This window comes from Sus scrofa, chromosome 18, assembly GCF_054392235.1.
Source record: "Sus scrofa isolate SSC_HxYL_T2T_F1_AM1 chromosome 18, Sscrofa_HxYL_maternal_Yorkshire_Landrace_v2.0, whole genome shotgun sequence".
Classification (NCBI taxonomy): domain Eukaryota; kingdom Metazoa; phylum Chordata; class Mammalia; order Artiodactyla; family Suidae; genus Sus; species Sus scrofa.
In genome coordinates this window covers 39,080,386-39,096,567 of record NC_139400.1, presented here as the reverse complement: position 1 = coordinate 39,096,567, position 16,182 = coordinate 39,080,386, and the positions used below count along the sequence as shown (strand labels likewise).

The window sequence follows — 16,182 nt, the reverse complement described above, 5'->3', positions numbered from 1 at the left end:
TTATTTTGATTGGAATTGAGCCATAAAACTTTAGCTGTTTGATAGCATCTATTAAAAATGAAGCTCAAAAAATTACTCATTTTTTAATTGTGTATTTGAAAATAATGTATTTCTTTCCCATTTTTTCAGATATTTTTTCTTCATTATGAAACTTTCCAGAACACAAACTGCAACTTGTAAATAATTCTGGCTTGGCAAGTCCTTATATGCACTCACAAATTACATACTGTTCTGATTAGGCACACCAAACATGCTACTCAGTATGTAGACATGTTTCAGCTCACAATGACAGTTGACGTATGATTCACTACGCCAACTGCTCAAGGCATTTGTACTAGTTCAATATTCATATTTATTTATGTCAAAATTCTGGTGTAAACAAAGCAATTGAAATGATGTATCAGATGGCTACTGACAAAGAGTACAAAAAACTAGTCGTACTTTAAAGGAAAAAAAAATCACGTAAATATGTCAGTCCTATGAAAATAAAGTAGCTCCGTTTAAAAGCAAAATAAAGCCAATGACATTCCATCATTATATGTTTCCTCTACCATTTTAGTTATCTGCCAAACTGGAATAACTGTTAAGATGGTTTGAACCATTTGCTTCAGAAAAAGAATTTCTCTACTAAGAAAAATTCATTTAAAGAAAGAAAAATCAAATTCTTATTTTAAGTTCCCTCAAATCAGAGCTAAATCCAAGTGCCTGTTGCTCTTTCCTACACAAACTTCTGAAGGATCCAATCAGTGAAAAGTCATTGCATGGGCAGTATAATGTGTTATTTTACCTTAACAAGCAATTGTAAATCACTCCATCAAGGGAAACACTTGTTAAAAGCTTAATGGCCAGAGAAAAAACATGCAAATTTCCAAAAGGAAAACAAGAACGTATTTCTGGGTTTGTCTCATAAATTGCACCCACACCCTGACTGGCCACACAGGAAGAAGGCCCAACTTACTGCTTAGGCAATAAACCCAAGCTTCTCAGTGGAGAGAACACACTGTTGATCCATATCTTCTTGACAGGCATTTATATCTCCCATCAGTGATTACTACAAAGTATAATTTAGTACTGGGAGAGTGTACCTGAATAGTTCTATTCCCATGGTGGGATAAAAAAGGGGAAAAATTATATAATATATTATATATATATATATTTTTTTTTTGTCTTTTGTCTTGTTGTTGTTGTTGTTGTTGTTGTTGTTGTTGTTGTTGTTGTTGTTGTTGTTGTTGTTGTTGCTATTTCTTGGGCCGCTCCCGCGGCATATGGAGGTTCCCAGGCTAGGGGTTGAATCGGAGCTGTAGCCACCGGCCTACGCCAGAGCCACAGCAACGCGGGATCCGAGCCGCGTCTGTAACCTACACCACAGCTCACCGCAACGCCGGATCCTTAACCCACTGAGCAAGGGCAGGGACCGAACCCGCAACCTCATGGTTCCTAGTCAGATTCGTTAACCACTGCGCCACGACGGGAACTCCTATATTTTAATATATATATATAATACACACACACGCACACACACATATGAATTAAGAATCATGTCCTTTAAAAGCCACCAAAACAAATTTATGTTGTCCTCCGAATGGTTTGCATTGACCTCATGAAGCTCATCCAGGATTTAAAATGGAAGTGGGTACAAAACCTAAGCAAATAACTTTAAAATGTCACAGGAGAATGAAAGAGAATGGAATTTAAAAAGCATACAAGATAGAGAAATAACAAAAAAGAAGGAAGAAATGAGAAAAGCATTTGGGGGGGGGTGGGTTCTAGGTTGTTTTTCCCTAACTCTAGAACATATTAAAAGTAAAGCCTTCTAGTTATTAACACTGCATTGAAATCTGAACAAATCTGATTCAAATCAATTGTATTCCTTTATATTCCCCCCTGTAACTAATAGAGTAAACATATTATTTTTTACCTAAAGGGCTATTAAGAAAAAAAGTGTAATGTGACTTTTTAAAGTTTGGAAATTGCTTATAATACTTCTTCCATAATATATTCAACATCAGAATGTCAATAATGTGTCAATAAAAGCAATTTGACAAAAATATAGAGTTTCAACTACCCTGCTTAGGTAGATATGCGGAAAAAAGATTCCATAAAGATGCAATATCATGTTATTCAAAGAAAAATCCTGCTTTGTTCCTTCACTTCTAATTTCTTGTAAAGATTTTCAGCTTCTGTATTTTCATGACAATTTATTTTACCCATTCCTTTTACACGATTGTACTTTGAAATGCACAAGTTTGACAATGGATTAATTCCAATGGCAATCTGGCTTGGAAAGAGCTAAAAAAGAAAAAAGAAAAAACTGCCACTTAAATAAAAACCCATCTTCATTGTTCTAATTTAAATAATTTTGTTGGTGCAGTTGGGTTTGGCTGATTGGGTCAATCTGTCCTCTTATTAATTAGAATTTTTTGAATTAAATAAAAAATAAAGATCTGCCTGAAACCAGAGATAATAGTTCAGAAGTTAGGAACAGAAAAACATGAAGGAAACATACCTTTAGGGATATAGTGTCCTCTGATAGATTAAAAAAAAAAAAAAAAAGAAAGAAAAACAACCCTCCTGCATTGAAAGCCTATCTTGAAAAAGCATCTTTCTTAAGGATAGCACTTATTTTACATTCCACTAAAATGAGCCAATTAATATTCAAAAGTAAGCTTTCCCACAATAAAATGCTATTAACATATCCTTAGCTCACAAAGCTTTTAGAATCTATATATCTCTGTGGTGTATACATTCTTTCTATGATGCTACCAAGCTGCTGTTTTCAAGAAATTGAGTCTTTTTCTCAGATCCCAGAATAATCCAGTCTTATAGGAGTCCTACAGTAGTCACTTAACCTCTCAGAATAGTCTCATCAACTGTAAAGTACAAACTTGGTCTCTAAGACTCCTTCCTCTTTGTCATGCCTATGCGATTATTTCAGCTACCTGAACAGCTCAAACAGATCACCTGCAAGGGGGGAAGGAGGGTGACGGTGAGGGCTGTCAGTGATACAAAGAGACAAAAACTTTGTAAAAATATCTGTTCAATACAGTCACTCGAATTGAAAAATGTGCCAGCCTATCTCATATTTACTTTCATCAAATTTTTGTCATTAATTGACCATTAATTCAATTATAAAATATATTGATATATCTAAACTGTTGTCGAAAAGAAAACACGTACTTAACTGCTTAATAAATTACAAATGGAGAAAGAGGTATTGGGTAAACTGTTTGGGTAGCAGAATAAAATTTCAATAAAGTTAATAATGCATTATCTATTTTCTGCTTCTGTTATAGATAGTTTCTGATTCTCCAAACTGTTGTCTGACAGGTCTGTGTTCTCCTGGCCAGGTAGTGGTACATTTTTCAGCTTGTCAAATTTCCTCGCGCCCTTTTTCATTATACAGCATTGCTCTGTGCTTAGCCACTGTATCCGTGCGTGCAGACACACTCTACCTTCAATGTAACACTAAAATTGATTTGCTAGGCGCTCCTTTGCTTCTTCACATTTCACATCTTCCCATTGAATTTCTTGTGTCAAGAGCATAGCACTATCTTTCTACTTCCATCCTCTGAAATCTGAACACTCTCTGGGTTTTCTGAATATTTAAGTAAGCTTTGTGACTGATGTCAGTGTGTTTCATTCTATAGTACTGTGTTCAATGCAATTTTGTATTATTCTCTGAGAGTATTTGGTGCTTGTTTTCATTTTGGATTCTTTCTCTTTTAAAGATATTAAATCTTTTATTAAATGGTCTTTTGTGTAAATTAATGGCAGGAGACTTTTCGGTAAAAAGCAAAGTTCTTAATTAGTATTTCCCCCAGAAACAAACTAAAAATAAACAAACAAAACACTTCATAATATAATATGGATCTGTTTGAGGTTAATAGTTTTTGCTTATCTTCTACAAAGAGGATATACAAGGAAACAGCAAAAACTAAATTCACAGATGGAAAATATGCTTTCTTTTCTTGCAAATTGGAAGAAATGAATGTAAAATGATTCTGACTTGCAATTAAATGACCTAAGTTGGCACCAAATCATGAATGTTCTCTGGAGAATCCCAAGCCTGACCATTTGGTGCTCATTGATAACACATATGTATTGTAGCCTATTGTTTTAACTGGTCAAATTTCAAGACTTTGGAAGCCTAGGTGAAAGTTCAAACTTCTTTACTAAAGTGTGGCCATTGTATAATAACACACCCAAGATGATTCATTCAGTTAACCTGATATCTACTCATCAAGGAGGAGAATAAGCTGAGGAGGTATTATATCTTTCTCTAGCATAACATGTTAAGTGCAGCATTCCAATCTAAAAGGTAGAATTGTTCCTTTGAGTAAAATAATTAATGAGCCCAACAAAAGGAAAGCTGTTACGAGAGAGACCTCTAGTGGAAAAAAATGCAAGTGCCTTGGAAAGGGGTTTTATTGTTTATGTTTCATCTGAGAAACAGAACTTGCATTCCCTGATTAAGACAGCATCCACAAAACCGCAAATTAAAATTCCTCTTTCATTATAAATGCATGCGATTTGTTCAAGCAAATAATACCTTTCAGATTGGAGCCTACAAAGTACTTGAGGGAGAAAATTTGTTTGACATTAGATCTTGAAAAATAAGTTACAGGTAAAGAAGATTTGTAAAAGAGAACAGCATAAATTTGGAGGTACTGCATAAGTTAGAACTATATCCTTATTTGTTTGCTGAATTATACTTTAATTGTAGGTAATTGTTTTATATATAAAATATCAAAGCACCTTTTTATGTGGGGTGGTGAAGCATGGATTAGGCATTTTCCATTTCTTCATAACTCATAACATTAATAATAAAACAGGATAAAATATTAACTCAGTGTTATTTTCTTAAGAGAAACAGCAAATGTTGGTGACATGAAGTGAAAGAAGGCACCCAAGGACAGGTTATTTAAAGAAAATAGTTGCCTCTGGATTAGAGTATCTCATTCAATGAATAATCTTTAGTTTTAAGGTTAGTTTTCCTCTGTTCTTCAAACAGTTGCATTTAATTCCCCCTCTGATGTATAACTGATTTTAATCACTTACTACAATTTTCTAGTTTAAACAATGTCAGTGATAAATATCATAACTAAGATATATTTTTCTCCTTAGAGATCTAATAGTAAATCCCAGAGAAATTTGGGTCTACTAACTGTGTTTACCAACTAGGTAGTAAAATAACTTCTAATTTAAATTAGCACATCCACTTTAGTTCAGAGTAATAGCATGACCCAGAACTACACAATTTAAGAAAGTGCTCCAGGCATAAGGAAGTGAAAGAAGTTGGTAATTCAAAGGTGTAGTATTAACAAGACAGAAATATGGCCACAATGTTTAAAAAATATATTACAACTGGTAATCAGTTGGTTACAGTAATTTCTGAAATCTGCTTCTATAATAATAACTGTTCCATACTTCTTTTTAAAAATTAACCACAGTAGAGCTTTAGGTTTTGTTATTGTTCAGATATTCATTAAGTTTAGGAAAGAGATATTTTGTAAGGCTGTTTTTTACTCTCAGCATCAGCCCCTAGTTTTCTTATCTATTTTTAATTTTTCCTATTGTCTTTAATAAAACTCTCTTCAATTTCTCCTCAGGACAATGAAATTTTAGAGCCTATTTGCAAAGCAGATTATTCACAGCCGTTGAATTCCTCGTACTAATATATCTCAGTTAATGCTGAAAAGGATCTATCTTTCCATTCTTACCAAAGTCTGAATATCCCATAAAACAGGACATCATAATTCCAAGGAAGTGTGCTTCATGAATCTTTTCAAATTTGGGCTGGTGGCTGGCAGCCAGTTAAATGAAAATTGGTAACAGAGGGTTTGGGGGTGGTGCTAGAGAGTGTCACTCAAATTTTATTTTAGTGACTTAGTTTCCCATTTAGAATGGAGTTCTTTCAGAGAAAAAAAAATAGCTGCAAATTTTGGAAGCTTTGAATGAGATTTTTTTAATATTTAAAAATAATTATAATGGCTAAAGGAAAGTATCTAAAGATAGAAAAACATAAAGCAACATATTTATCTGTCCTCCTTTCTTATTTGTTCTTCTTTAAAATAAAGCTATTCGTGTTTCTAGGTTGCTGTGTGTTCTTTAAATAAAACTGCACATTTCAGTATGTAACTATTTTCCCTAAAAATTTTGAAGCCTGTCTCTATCGACATGTGCACCTTGTGCGTGGTTTCCTTGCACTCTCTCTGATCTTAATAGGTTTCACCATTTATGCTTCACAAAAAGACTAATTTCCACAAGCACCTTAGGAAGCTACAAAGAGTAAAGGTGGAAACTAAAGTCTTCTGAGTTTGCCAGAATTCTCATTGGAAAAGGAAAAGTCACAATTCAGTCTGGCCGAGAGGCTGGAATCAGCCGTCTCTCCACTCACCACATTATGCCTTGTTTGAGGGCCTCTTTCTCTCTCTCTCCCTCTCTCTCTCTCTCTCTTTCACACACACACACACACACATATTGGCAATAGGAAAGAACCTTCAAATACAACTCTGATTTCAGGTTTATTGCAGACCCCATCTTAATTATTAGTTTTTCTGTACCTACTATTTGCCCTTTTTGCTTCTCTTTTTGATGTGAACAATGGGGGAATAAAGGAAGGAAGGAAGGAAGGAAGGAAGGAAGGAAAGAAGGAAGAACCACTAAACATGTGCATAATTTTTCATTTCGCTTTCTAGTTTGGAGCTGTATTTTCAAACACTCTTCATTCCAGCTGCAACAAATCGATTCTGAACTTATCGTTTTCCACCATTCTATGTCATCCCCACCCTTACTCCATTTCAACAGCCGGAACCATCACATAGGCACCAAACAAGCGGTTCCAGTAAAACATTCTAGTAAAAACAAACATCCTTGGAACCACCCTCAACTGACCCAAGAGTTCTGATTTCTGCACCATTGGATTATTGTTGCTGCTCTGCCATTAAACATGTCACCTCAGCAGGTCCCTAACCCTTCTGTGCTTTGGTTTCTCTATCCACAACAAATAGGTATCACTATTTCCCCTATCCAATGTTGATATAAAGATAAAGTGCTTGGAAGAAATACAATACAAGGTATTATTATGCATCTGAAAATGAAGACAGCAGCTGCCAGATACTGTTTGAAGAATTCCTCTGCTTAATAGAATTGATGGCTGTACTTGAAATCCTCCTGCTTAAATGCTGTGCCCATTGCTTTGGGACCCTATATAGCCACACAAATGACTGACCCTGAATTGTGTGTGACACTAAGCTGAACTTTGAAGTGAATTGTGCATGTTTCCTTCCCTTTGCCAATAAAGCATCTGTAGCCAATTGGTGTTCAACATCATCTTCCAGCCAAGAAAGGATTTTAGGTTCCAGATACAACTGCAAAATAGAGGGCTACAGTGTCTAGTCTCTGACTGTTCTAGGCTTTTCATCCTTAAGGAATTTCAGAAGAAGAAGGAACTCAGAGGTCATCTCTGCTCATTCATACAACAGGAATTATTTAACTACTTACTAAGTAAGCAGAGCTTTCTCTGGTTTGTGAACAAGAACATTTCTGGTAGGAAATAGCCTTGAAATGTAAGTTATTATAACCGACATCTTAATCAATTCAAGATTTTTTTCAGTAGAGTTAAACATCAGGTTTACTTTCCCTTTACCATGAGAAATCACAAAGGTCAGTCAGTATGGATTTTCTGGAAGACCATTGCTCCTACATCAAATATAGGGAAATAGTAAATGCAAGTTGTTCACCTATTTTTTTTTTTAAAGAACATTTGGGCTTGCCTCTCCACTAGATATGTTATCTAAAGTATCTCCCAACTCTAAAAATGTTGATTCTATTTTTCCTTGTTCATACGGTAAAATTCATAGGAATTTTAAAAAGCACATATCAGTGTGAGGTTGAATTTTTGTTTGCATACTGTTTGGTAGATATTTGTACACAGAAAAGAAAGAATAGAGAAATTACTACATGGGTGATTAATATAACACTGCTGAGGTGCAGGTGTCATTTTAAACTTTGTTATAGTATATTGTACATATATCCACCTCCTTTATTAGATTATGAATTTTCTGAAGGCAAGGATCATAAGAATCTTTGTAACTCTGATATCCTGAATTTATTCATTTACTGAACACCTGCTATGTGCCAGCAATATTGTTAAGCGTAGAAATTTTTACAAAGATGAATACATGATCCTAGCCCTAAAAGAATTCATAGTCTAATGGAAATAAAATTATGTTATATTATATGATTTTAGCAACTGTACAGTTTGAAAAGCACATTTATTTCCATGATATCCTTTGAATTTTAACAACAATAAGTGGTTGGTATAATTAGCCCCATTTTTACAGATGAGGAAAGTGAGTTTCTCTGAGGCTAATTATGCTGTTTCTGGTGACTCAGCTAATCAATGGCAGATCATGAGCTCCTGGCTTCTTACTCCAATCCTGTGGGTGCTTAATAAATACTACTATTAATCCAACAAGGCATGATTGTGTTGTTGGATTATTAATACCGTTGGATTATTAGTTGTCCTGCTTATTTTTCTTCTCTTTCTGATCAAATGAAAATATTTATAAACACCTCCCTAAACATCTGTCTTAAATCCATTCCATAAGTAAGTTACATAAAATCAAAACTGAAACTCCTGATCTGACCAGATGAATTGTGAACACAGAATCTTTCAAAATAAATCAAAATATTCACATACCCTAAAAAATTTAGTACCACAAATCCGATTCAGTCCATTTCAACAGTCAAAAAAAACTACTTTTGTGCATAAGGCATTGCATGCAATAGAAGGATACGTTAGTACTTGCCCTCATGGTTCCATTTCAAAGAATTACTGTGCCAGTTGTTTCCTCTGTTATGGGTCCAGGAAAATCTGATTCTTGTTAGGATCACTTCCTATACACAGGGAAAGTAGGAGAATGCTGCTTTGATTCAATCCAGTCTACACATAACACTGTGCCTGCCAGGCTGGATTTGTATTAAAAAGAGAAAAAAGAATAATATGTTACTCAAAAAGCTTCTGTGTTGCAATCAGAGGGGTAGTGGGGAGAGGGCTGGAGTGATGATGACATCCTGTGCATATGGAAGAAATATTATAAAGAATCATTGAAGACAATCAGACTATATGATATGTATGTTAATTAGAGTAAGCAATAGATCAAACCAGATGCAAATTGTGTACGGAGTTACCAACTGAGGACTCATTTAAAGAGTGTTAAATGTTCTGAACATCAGTATGACATATCTCAATTGGTATAAATGTAGAGAGTTCTGTGGATCTCACCTTGACTTTGGGTCTATTTTATTCTCCAGTATAGTTACACAACAGGCATAGGCACCTCTGGCCCATATTCGAATAATGAGCTTCCCCTTCTGCTTTTTTTTTTTAAGTCTCCCCAAACCACACTTTGGGATAAAAGTATGTTTACCATTATTGAAAATACTGTAACATGGGGATGTTTGAGTATCTTAAACTGAACATGATCAAACTGCAGATCACAAAACAAGTATAATTCTGCTACTGTGTATCGTATTCATTCATTTATTCTGTGTATTTTTATTGACAATTTACCCTGAGACTATAAAATGATGAAGCACAGTTCTTTTTCATAGAAAGCCACAGCTTAGTGAAGAAAGACAAATGCAAAATTATCTCTTTCAGTGAAAGTATATCAGTTAATATTGAATATGAGAGCCAAATGAAGATGAAGGCGGCCAAGTCACTTAATGAAGGTATAATGTCAACATAATCATTAGGTCTTTAAAGAAGTCACTGTGTGGTTCTTCTTTATCCCTGCAGTGCCTAGAAGCTTTGCTGACACATGGAGGACAGTAAACATTGCATGAATGAATGAATTAATAATGGAAATAAATATTACATTCAAATAACCCCCCAAAAGTCAGTTTTCTTGGCTCCAGTGAATAAATAAATGTTAATCTAAGAGTGAATGAAATAAATACTGCAGACCTAATGCTCAAAATGTTTAGAAATGGCCAGTTTTCTTGGAGGAGTAGCTTGACCCATCACTGCCCTGCATTTTTCACCCAATAACCTAATCATTTAATAAGATGGACTGAGTGAGAAGGGAGAATAAGTTGACCGTGTGACAGGTAAAGCATGTCCTCATTTTCACAGAGGCTTAGCCTCCCCAGTATAGTCCCATAGTCTCAATATAATATTTTGACTTTAGGGCTCCTAGTTAGTCCTGGAGGTTTTTTTTTCACCTCACACATTGAAAACATCATCTGTTTTAGTGTTCTGCTTATGACATCACTCTGACATACTGTAAACATGATAGCATATTTTATGGCACTGGAAAAATAAGCAAGGAAAGGAAATATCCTTCCTCATGCTTTGGTCAAATATATTTTATAGTTAACTAAACTTAGCACACATGGGGTTTCCAGGAATGTTCAGAAATGAGTTTCCTACTTCGAGTAAAATTGATCTAATGAATGCAACTATTCACAGCAAAACTTAGAGATTCCTTGAAAATGTATTACTTCCTGTTTCCAAAGACGTATTAGCTCCTCTACAAAAAAGTCTTTACTATAATTATAGTTCTAGGTCGCTAATATTGAAAGGCTTATGGCTCACTTTCAAGCTCTCCAAATTCAAACAAAGGATTAAAATCTGAAAGTTTCAATTGATTTTAAGTTGCTTTTTCTCCCCACACCTGGCAGAATCACAACCATGGGCTCAATCTCATTTTTATTGAAGAGTCATTCATTAGGCAGAGAAGTGAGAGTAAAATGAAATGAATTAAATTCAAGTAGAGGACATACAGAGAAAAAAGGGATAGGAAGCAAACAGAAACAAAGCACAAAAAAGAGTCAGTCATGAAATTCCTCTCTAGCAAAAGGTCATGTGGGATCCAAGCTCTTAGTACTCTCCTGATGCTTTCAGAAGTAGGCCTTATACGTGCTATTTCAAAGTGCAACAGGGTAAGATGCTTATCATGTAGGTTTTTAAAAGTCATACAAAAAAGCAGTATTTAGTCATTCTTCAAGTATGATTCAAAAGGTTACAGCATCCCAGTTTTGCCTCAAATTACTTCCTAACTTTCAGTTGCCTTGAAAATAGGCAGTTGAAATTATCCATTGATGCATATTGTTTATATAGATAGCCCCAACTTATCCTGTCAATGGAAGTCATCTCAGCAGTAAAGATTAAGTACGAAAATTATTTTTCATTAGGTTTTAATTTGTGACTCATCTGAGATCTGTTAATACGATAAACCATTTGGTTGATTCGTTTTTAAAAAGTTAAGAAAAAAGAATATATAATTAAGTTAACTTGTCCAGTGTTGCTTAAAGATTTAAAAAAAATCAGGTTCATATGCTGACATGCAAAAAACATTCTACTGCCTAGAGAAAAAAAGCATAACTAGTTTGTTATTTGTCTTCCAGCTGACCCACACAGAAGAATTCTATTCCATTATCTTGAAGTAAACTGCTACTTGTAACATTATAAGCATAGGTTTGTTGTTTTGTTGTTCAAGCATTTACGAGGAATGTTTAAAAGAATCTTGAGTTACTTCAGCAGCTATTTATCGATGCATTTTATGCCTTTTGTTAGCTACAATCTCAGTCATTTCAGTACATAGAGCCCTAATCTTCAAATCTGTCATTCCCATTTTGCATTACAAATCATTTGTAGTTTTATAACTGTCATTTCCAAGGACATCTGGAAAAGATGGATTTATGAAAGGTTACCATGCATTCTAAGAAGGCCGAGAATTAGCATGACTTTGTAAAGGTTCTTATAAATTGAGCAGAGCCATCACTGGCAATGATGTGTCTTCTGCTTTTGTCAAGTATCTTTATTTAAATATTAAAGGAGAGATATGACCTTTGACCTTGGAGATCCCTGTGACCTGGCAATGGCCCAATGTATTAGCTGTCAATGGAGTGTTATGGCCTGACTCTCTCAAGGCCCCTATTTGTGGACAGTGTTATAATAACCCTTCCATTAGGCATCCCCAAGGCAAATAACCTCAGCTTTAACAGAGTCAGTTTAAAATTCCTTAGAGTAACATTAAGAGACTATCTGGTTTGTGTCAGTTTAAGATCAACTACTCCCTGCATAGGTTCAATTCTGTAAATTTTAAGTAGCCACAGTTATTTAAGAACTATTTCATATATGCCTGCGGGTAAATACTAGACACATAAGAGTGTAGAAAGAACCCCATCTACTTCTTTGATTTCTTAACCATCCTCTGTAGAGATTAAGTGAATCCAAATAGCCCTGAGAATCTATTTTTTTAATGACTCTTTCCATCTGTATACATATCTTTTGTTGATGGAAATTTCACAGAGTTGCTGCTTATGGTATGGAAAGGATTGGGAGACATCAAGCACAATTGGAAGAAACAGGTAATAATCATTAGGAAGCAGGTTTACTTCCCTATGTGTGTGCCAGGGCTTAAGTAATGAAATTAAGACTAAAGTATTTGTTTTTTTCTGCCTTTTCATTGTAATTTGTCTGCCTCTTAAACTAGGTTATTCCCAGGTAAGTAAATCTGGCTATGCTTGGATTAAATGCTTAATCTGAATCACAAATTATCACTACCCTTATTTCTAACTACTTATTACCAGGTTCAGACTGTGTGGGGAAATCTGAGGTCAAAAGACATCTTTATCTGTGAGAAATCAAGGTCAAGCTATCCTAAAATGCTTTGAAAAATCATAGTTGTCATAGTTGTCATCTTAAGTCTTAAATTAAATCACTGCAGATGATGTGACTATTTCAAATATTTGGCCATGAAATGAACTGAATGTCTCTTCTGAATCCAACTTCTGTGTTTGGGTGTCTATGATATTTATTAAATATCATTCAAATTAAAAAATAAACAATTTATAGGTGACTATAGATGACTTTTCAACCTTTTCAACCTGCATTGTTTTATATCCTCAGTCAAATACAAATTAATAAACTGGTTTAATTGGGAAATTTTATTTTTTAAACTAATGGAAAAGTCAGCAAATGTTTATAGAGTGCCTACCATGTATACATGACATTGAGATAAACATACACATCTTTCAATATTCTTTTCATACTTACAGTAAAAACCTAGCCATTTTTTTTAAATAATAGACTAATTTTTAGGGAAATAAATTATATGTGTAGTGCTTGCTTTTACTTAATAATACCAAAGACTTAAAGGGTAAATAATTATTGATTGAATTAGGTTTGTCCCACATCAAGTTAACTGCTATTAAAAAAAAAAAAAAGTGATCTCATGAGCTAAAACCCCAGTGCTCATAAACAATACTTAGCTTTTGATTTACAGTGAAATCACAATTCTCCATTTCTTGTTCTCTCTGTCTCTGACATTGCATGTGAGACCATAGGGCAATACATGCCCTACGACATAATATAGGATGTAATTTAAAGGGTCCTATTGATGCCGTAAATCACAAGGAGTTCTGCTGGAGCAGTTTATGAATGGCAGTAAAACACTAAGACTGGATTATATTGTTAAAATTATGTACCACGTGCAAGTATTATTATTTGTAATTTGAGATAAAGTATTACAAAACACAAAAATATGGGAATGTCATTTTCTTGTTATTTACAGGCTTCTTTTATGCAAGAAGATGTGTTTTTGGATAAAATAGGAAATCCAGGGTTACAGAGTATCTGTCATTCTGGAGAAAGCATTTGTGGGCTCTGAGAGTAGCACGTAATAGAGCATATTCTGACAGGTACATACATAACCCAATTTCTAAAAGTACAAAAGACTATCTACATATGGGCTACTAGCAGACTAGGTTGTACTAGGTTGTGAGTACACAAAACAACATAACACCACAATGACTATGGGAGTATAACAATCTAAAAATAAGTTGAAGAGTGTAAAATATTAACCAACCTGTTATTGCTCTTTACAAGAAAACTGCAGTTATGATGGACTTAATTTTCCAACAAATGGACTGGTTTTTGTTGACATATATCCATTCTGAAGCTTGAAATTATGTATTTTCAAGTTTCTTTTCTGGAAAGATAAAATGACAATGGAAATTTCTTCAACTATTCTGGACACATCCTTGATAATACAGAGGAATTCCAGTCTTCTAGCTCGTTTAGTTGTATTCTTGCATTATGGATAAACCATCTAAGTGGATGTGCCTATGTGACCAAACCAGATGGCCTGGATTATAGCCAAACAATTCTTCCTTCTGTTATTTTTTTTTTCCTCAAAGGCACTAAGATAACATGTAGTGGGATCACGAGTAATTTCAGAATATTTTAGGTGGATCTTTGGGCAATTCAGATTATCCCATAAGAAGTCAATCCCTAGCAATATTCTAAAATAGGTTAACACTTGATTATCTCCTACTTTCTCTCCCAGGCACTGAATAGCAATGGCCATCATCCCCAAGTTTATCTCTAGTTTCCCAAGAATCAAAAAGGGCACTCTAGAATTATTCTTCTGGATTATTGCCTGTCAGAGCCATGTCCTGTCATTTTAGACTTGTTGCTGCCATATTTCTCTTTCCACAGAAACAACTTTATTCTAATCTTATTCCTACAGGACAAGGATAATAATCAATTTCTTAATAAACTATCTGCTTTTATTTGCAAAGGCATCAGTTACTATATGGAGAGCATTTTCAAGTGACTTTCTGGGAGTAACTCTAGAGTCAATTAATCCAAAGATTAAACATGAAGATAAATAGAATGGGCAGCTGATACTGTGGCAAGCCAGTGTTAGCACATAATAAGAATTTCTGGGCATTGAAGTTCATTTGTCATGAAAAAAATATATATATATATTTATACACATACCATCATATACACACACACATACACATATAATTATAAGTAAATATATATGTATATATGTGTAATTCACTCCCAAAACTTAATTCCACACAGGTGGAAAAAATTTCATAACCACTAATTTTCAGAGCCATATAACATTTCAGACAACTCAAGAAAACTTTTAACACTATAATATGACTAAGAGCAAGATTTCATGAGTAAGATTACCTGAGTTTCCATCCTTACTAGTTGTGGGACTTCAGTCAAGTTATTTAACTTCTCCATGCCTGAATTTCTTCATAGGGTAATATAAAAGATTTGTATTTTAATTCACATAGAGTACCCACAACAATGACTAACAAGTGAAAATCACCATATTTATATTTGTTATTAAGATCTAAGAAAGACAGAGCTTAATTAGCAAATATTCTGAAATATATACACAATTTTTTACAAAATAAATTCTGGATTATTGAATTATTGATTTTGATTGTTATCTATCACTTCATAAATTTATTTTCAACAGATTTTTTCAAACACGTATGCTATGCACTAAGCTAGATGCTATGAAATACACAAAAATAGTTTAAAAAGATTCTTTTTCTCAGTGAACTTAAATTCTATTATCATAACTTTGAGTTACAGTTCTTATAGCTAAAAGTGATCAATATTTAATATCACTATGCATTTTTCTAGTTGTTTCCTGTATATAATTTCATTTAAATAATTGAGAACATATGGTGCATATGATATATTTACATACATATATGCATACATGTATATATGTATATCATATGCATATATTATATTTATTTAAAATAAATAAATATTTTAGATGACTGCATACTTTTTCATAGCAAGGATGAACACTTAATGAATCAACTTTGTAGGAAATATATGTCTCCTTATTTTTTCTATTGTTAATAAGTTTAAAATAAACAGACTTCCACAGAAATCTCTGCCTTATCTTAAAACTGTTTTCTTGTGATGTGTTTTAAGAAATGAAATTAGCATCAAAAATGTTAAGGGCTTTATGTATTCTTATATATAATGTCATGTTACTGAGTATATGCAATTTAAACCCTCCAAGTTGTAGCAGAATGCAATCTTAAAACAGATTTTCATCTTTCTCAATCTGGTAAGTATAAAACTATATTTTATTTATCTTTAAATTTGCAATTTCACCAGGGATAATACATTATTAAACTTTATTTATGATGTTTCTTCTTTTTGGTTTCTTACACTGATCTCTTTCCTACTCTTAAAAGTTCATTCATTTATCTGAGAATATTAGAATTGTTATCCCAGAAATAGAAAGAGAAACAAAAGTTTTTAATTACCTTCAAAATAGAAATTTTTGCATGAGTAAGAATATTTGAAAAGTTTTTTTTGAAGTCATTTTCTGCTAA

General features: G+C 33.7%; 1 long non-coding RNA gene across 1 annotated transcript in view; it reads right to left on the bottom strand.

Annotated features, from left to right (window-relative positions):
- Positions 1-15,340, bottom strand: part of LOC146394989 (uncharacterized) — a 33,972-nt gene extending 18,632 nt beyond the window's left edge. The window contains exons 1-3 of the long non-coding RNA XR_014834451.1: positions 15,002-15,340; positions 13,881-14,003; positions 8,814-8,973 (exon numbers count right to left, since the gene is read on the bottom strand). This is a non-coding gene — a long non-coding RNA (uncharacterized LOC146394989). The remainder of the gene's footprint in view (positions 1-8,813; positions 8,974-13,880; positions 14,004-15,001) is intronic.
- Between the last annotated feature and the right edge of the window lie 842 nt (positions 15,341-16,182).